Below are 6,388 nucleotides of genomic sequence, written 5' to 3'. Positions count from 1 at the left end.
TGGCTGGGTGTTGTGTGGTGTGCTTAGGTTAGTTGGGTTTAAGTAGTTCTAAGTTCTAGGGGACTGATGACCATAGATGTTAAGTCCCATAGTGCTCAGAGCCATTTTTTGTAGCGCCTAGAACCGCTCGGCCACTTCGGCCTGCACCAGGTCAGTGGTCACTTGGGCTCGACTCTTGGAGGAACGCAATACAGAGTCAAGAAACAAAGTAATTAGACGTTATCTGCCAGTGGGCATTGATTCGTAACAAAGTGGCAAGCTGAAAATTTCTTGGACCGTGATTCGAACCTAGTTCTTCTGTCTACTAGGCAGATGAGCTGACTACTACGCCATCTGGACACAGTGGTCACCACAGCCGCACGAATTACCCTAGCAAGTCTCCCGTGAGGCCCAAATTCTCAACATATACTACACGATACTGATGTAATACCCCTTTTCATTAGCCTCATGACTCGAGGCATCTCGACGTTTCCCGCAAGAGTTGGTGTGCGTCTGCACTTAAGGGATAATTAGTCGTCATCGTCTTACTTGCGTATGTGATGTCTGTTCTTTTGGACATATGTATAATTAGAGAGTCATTACAGGCAAATAGTAATAGAATCATGAATGTTAGAAAGGGGTCATTTGAGGGAAGAGTTATGTCTAATATCAAAATTTCCAGAGCTGCCATGAGTTAATTGACTGATTTCTGTTGATCGTAAAAGTCTGCCTTAAGGAAGAAACATGCTCACACAGTACCTTCAAATCGACGTTGTACACGTTACTGTGAATCCACAACCATCCTGTGTGGAAAGTGGTGCGCCATCGTGAGCACCTCAGCGCTCTTCTGCCACGAAGCATCCACACGTTGTGGTGGCTTTCTGCTTAATCACAGCCACAGCCGCAGGTAACTGGTCACTGCCCATGCCGACACGTCTAGTTGTGACAGCTGGCGACATGGCTTGGTGCTTTGTACATTGAGGTGGCAAAAGTCGGGGATACCTCCTAATACCTGACATAGCGCAACAACTAGACGTGGCATGGACTCAACAGGTCCATGGAAGTCTCCTGCAGAAATAGTCGTGCTGCCTCTACAGCCGTCCATAACTGCGAAAGTGTTGCCGTTGCAAGATTTTGTGCACGACATGACCTCTAGATTATGCTCAGTAAATGTACCACGACATTCATGTCGGGCGATCTGTGTGACCAAATCATTCGCTCGATTTGTCCAGAATATTCTTCAAACCAATCGCAGACAAGTGTGGCCCAGTGAAACGGTGCAACGTCATCCATAAAAACTTTATTGCCGTTTGGATCCATGAACGACTGTAAATGGTCTCAGTTGGTTCAGCTGGACCAAATAACCCAGTCAATTCCATCTAAACACAGCCTGTGATGCAACGTAATGCTGCATCAACAATCTCCCCATCATCCATGTACAGCTTACCGTGGAATGCATCCTTCATTGGGCCAACAGATAGAAGCTCTTTATTGTCTTCTGTCAGGCAGTTTGGAACCCAGTGAGCACACACTTAAGAGTACCCTAACTGGCATTCAGTGTATCACCACTACCAACAGAGATGCCCAGTTCAACAGCGAGATGTACAGTTGATTGTACAATCAATTGATTCAGAAATATTGCCCCACATCTAGGCGCATGCAATCGTACAAATGGATAGAAGTATTCAGCGACCTAACCAGCAAGCAACAGTCACATGCCATTCTTGCCGTAAAAAAAAGTGAGAACAATCCACTTTGCAAAATGACGATTTGACACCAATCATCAAACGCTGCCGGAATTCAAACCAAGGCGGTGCGGGATTAGCCAAGTGGCCTTAGGCGCTGCAGTCATGGACTGTGCGGCTGATCCCGGCGGAGGTTCGAGTCCTCCCTCGGACATGGATGTGTGTGTTTGTCCTTAGGGTAAATTAGGTTAAGTAGTGTGTAAGTCTAGGGACGTATGACCTTAGCAGTTAAGTCCCACAAGATTTCACACACATTTGAGCATTTGAATTCAAACCAGGATATAATCAAGTCTCATACCCTATTACACTAATGACACCTTGGAACACCTGAGAACTGCTGCTTCAAATATTTGACGTATTATGGATGCGACAAGAACTGTTGCAAGACTAGAAGCCATAGTTTATAATTTCTATCCTAAAATCTGAGAAAATATCTGTCTTTGAGTACATCCTACAGACAGCTCGCATTATTAACATGCACCAGGAAAACACGGGAAAATTAATAAAAAACCTAGGAGTGGTAGCTAGAATCCCAATTCCTACTAACTTTGTCACAATTTGGATTTTGCTGATGATTCACATGTGCTTTTGTATCGGTTGTGCTGATAAAGTCAATTTTCGCTGTCAAAGTGTACACGTTTGTACGTGTTGTTTATGTAGTACCAATGATCCTATATAAATGGTGCCCCATGGAGTTAAGTGGAGTAATAGTGGACACACTATTAATCTATAACGCACTTCGTTCCATGTTGACATGTCGTCCATGCATAACCTGCTACACACAATTCAGGGTGCAGTCCAAGACATCTAGGATTAACTCAAGGTTCTATGATGCCATTGCACATTACCACTGTTATGGGACTCCACACCTCACACTGATATCAACTGTAATGTCATGGGCTCACCAACCAACCAACCGAGTTATCCATCGAGCAGATCTAACGTGCTTAGATTAGATTAGATTTACTTTCATTCCAATTGAAGTGTTCCTCCAGGATGTGGAACATGTCAGAAAAACAACAATACGTGACAAATATTTACAACTAAAACAAATAAGGTACTATATCATTCCACAGGTCCCAAGTGGAATGTTCGTCATTTTTAATGAACACTATATGAAAGAGTCATTTTACAAATTTAAAATAATTTCTTTTATTAATTTATATATATATATATATATATATATATATATATATATATATATATATATATAAGTTAGTTTTACTGAGAAATTCATCAGTGGAATAGAAGGAGTTGGCCACCAATAAATCCTTTAGGCTTCTCTTAAACTGAATTTCATTCGTTGTTAAGCTTCTTATGGCTGCTGGCAAGTTATTGAGAATGTGTGTTCCTGAATAATGCACACCTTTTTGTACAAGACTAAGTGACTTTAAATCCTTGTGAAGATTATTCTTATTTGTAGTATTGATTCTATGAATTGAGCTGTTGGTTTGAAAAAGTGATATATTTTTAATGACAAATTTCATTAAGGAATAAATATATTGGGAAGCAGTAGTTAGTATCCCCAGTTCACTAAGCAGGCTTCTGCAGGATGTTCTTGAGTTCACACCACATATAACTCCTACTGCACGTTTTTGTGCCCAGAAAACTTTAGCTTTGCTTGATGAATTACCCCAAAAAATAATCCCAAATGACATTATCGAATGAAAGTAAGCATAGTATGCCAGCTTTGCAAACAGAGATTTGTTAATACACTTCAGCAGTTCTGTGGTGTGCTCCTTCCAGTTGAATTTATTATCTAGCTGTAATCCCAAGAATTTAATACCGTCCACTTCTTCTATCTTCTTGTCATCATATGTTAAACATATATTCATGGGACACCCCTTACAAGTTCTGAACTGCATGTAGTGTGTTTTTTCAAAGTTTAGTGCAAAGAATTGGGTAGGAACCAGTGATTAATGTCCACAAATATTTTATTGGCTGATCTTTCTAAGACTACACTTGATTTGCTATTTATTGCAATGTTTGCATCATTGGCAAACAAAACGAACGTGGCATCTGGTAATGATACTGATGAAAGGTCATTGATATACACAAGAAAAAGCAAGGGCCTCAAAGTGGAACCTTGTGGGACACCACTTGTAATTAGTTCCCAGTTGGATGATGCCTGATAGCTTGATACATGTCTCTTTCCTAATAACAACCTTTGTTTCCTGCCAGGTATATAAGATTTGAACCATTCTGCAGAATTTTCTGTTATGCTATAATATTCTAATTTACTTAAAAGGATATTGTGATTTACACAGTCAAATGCCTTTGACAGTTCACAAAATATACCAGTTGCCTGCAATTTTTCGTCTAATGAATTAAGCACATTTTCACTGTAAGTGTAGAGAGCCTTCTCAATATCAGAACCTTTTAGAAATCCAAACTGTGACTTTGACAGTATGTTATTTGAGATAAGATGGTTATAAAGCCGACTGTACATTACATTTTCTAAAATTTTTGAGGATGCTGGCAACAGTGAAATTGGACGGAAATTTGATGCTATTTCTTTATCTCCCTTCTTAAACAGTGGCTTTCAGCATACTTCAACCATTTAGGAAATATTCCACTGTTAAGCGACTGGTTACACAGATAGCTTAATATGTTACTTAGTTCAGAGTCACATTCTTTAATTAACTTTGTTGATATTTCATCATACCCACGAGGTGTTTTTGATTTTAAAGATTTTATGACGGACATTATTTCTGTTGGGGTAGTGAGGGTCAAATTCATATTATGGAAGTTACTTGAAATGTGTGGTCTGAGGTATTCCATAGCAGCATCTACCAAACCTGACAACCCCATCCTTTCAGTGGGTGCTTCTGATATCATACAACACTTCTGCAATGCCCACACATGCTCCTGCATCAGAAAGTTCGATCCTGGCGTCTCTGGTCAGCTGTGCCATGCCTGATCTTCACACCACAGACACGATCAGAGTTATTCATCAGGCCACCTCACCAAGTTGTCTGCACATGTGCACGTCATAAGGGCAGATTTAAGTACACTGGTAACCCTGGTGCTACACACTTTAGACATGGGGTCTGTGTATGAGTGACACAATCTATAAGAGGCAGAGCACCATGTCCAGAGCATCTTTACAAAACTACCTTCTTTGACTTTGGTTTCAGTTTGCATTTCCTGATGAATCATATGTGCTTTTGTATCAGCTGTGGTAATAAAGTCAATTTTTGCAGTACAATATCCGTGTACATGTAGTTTATGACGTACAAGTGCTCCTGCAGCTCTCTAGAAGGTTTGTAGGCTGTACTTCCTATAACCAATTATTAAATAACTCCACCACCTACTAAAAACTACACTACAAACTCAACATAGCCAACAGACAAACAGAAGCCATATTAGGAAGAAGGAAATGGAGATGTTCGATTTTAAGTGGAAGGGAATGTCTGGTTTTAGGAAGGAGGAAGGTGTTCAGCTTTAGGAAGGAAGAAGGTTATTATAATATGTCTCTTAAACTATGGTACAATATGCTTTGCTTAAGTACATGCATGAGATGACGAAAGACGCTAACAGAGAGACATGTATCATCTCAAAGACGATGACATAGTCGATATATCAAATAGAAATAGAATTTCAAGAATGAGATTTTCACTCTGCAGCGGAGTGTGCGCTGATATGAGACTTCCTGGCAGATTGAAACTGTGTGCACCGGCCGAGACTCGAACTCGGGACCTTTGCCTTTCGCGGGCAAGTGCTCTACCATCTGAGCTACCGAAACACGACTCACGTCCGGTCCTCACAGCTTTACTTCTGCCAGTATCTCGTCTCCTACCTTCCAAACTCTGCAAGGTTCGCAGGAAAGCTTCTGTAAAGTTTGGAAGGTAGGAGACGAGATACCAGCAGAAGTAAAACTGCGAGGACCGGGCGTGAGTCGTGCTTCGGTAGCTCAGATGGTAGAGCACTTGCCCGCGAAAGGCAAAGGTCCCGAGTTCGAGTCTCGGTCGGTGCACACAGTTTCAGTCTGCCAGGAAGTTTCACAAATAAAATTATTTATCATTTATTGCGTTATATGTGAGGTACCTCACTTGAAAGCTCTGTGGAGCTTTAAACTAAATATTTCAACTTTGAAAAGGGATTGAATAACTTACTACTACTCACAGCTTACATGTTTGTTGTAACATGCATTGCCTGCCTCTACAGAAAGTTCAAGCAAAAATAACTTAGCTATACTTTAACTCTCAAGTTCATTATGTTTATTTATTTAGCCAAGGATTTGCCTTTCACTTCTCTCGAAGCCTCAAGAATTGTCTCTTTGTTACTTGGTTTGGGCAAGTCTGCGATGGGTTGAAAGCTACAGAAGCGTGTTGTTTACAAAGCAATATCTGCGTCTGTGCAATGTATCCGAAATATAAGTCAAAGAATATGAATTGCGTACAAAAAAATGTCAGTAAGAGCTGCTTACTAAAAACGTAGTGTATTGTTTGGAGCCAAAACACAAACGCACACAGTAAGTGGGTACCACTTACAGTGAGCTCACATCACTCCCTGGTACAAGACAGCCATCATGTCGGTATTGAGAAACATGCAATACGTAGCTAACTAACAATACTTTGTGAAGAATAGCAGAGTAATTAAAATACATCTAGCAATAGAGAGAACCCTATCCAGTCCAGACAATGACTGTTAGATAAGTTTAA

At 40.6% G+C, this 6,388-nt stretch overlaps 1 non-coding gene across 1 annotated transcript; it reads left to right on the top strand.

Annotated features, from left to right (window-relative positions):
* Positions 1 to 5,626: 5,626 nt before the first annotated feature.
* On the top strand, positions 5,627 to 5,700 carry Trnas-cga (transfer RNA serine (anticodon CGA)). The gene has a single exon. It is a non-coding gene; the product is annotated as a tRNA-Ser (tRNA).
* The last annotated feature ends 688 nt before the right edge of the window (positions 5,701 to 6,388 follow it).

The sequence above is a fragment of the Schistocerca gregaria genome, chromosome 4, assembly GCF_023897955.1.
Source record: "Schistocerca gregaria isolate iqSchGreg1 chromosome 4, iqSchGreg1.2, whole genome shotgun sequence".
In the NCBI taxonomy this organism is placed as follows: Eukaryota; Metazoa; Arthropoda; class Insecta; order Orthoptera; family Acrididae; genus Schistocerca; species Schistocerca gregaria.
The sequence above is the reverse complement of the archived record's forward strand: the minus strand, read 5'-3'. Positions and strand labels throughout refer to the sequence as shown.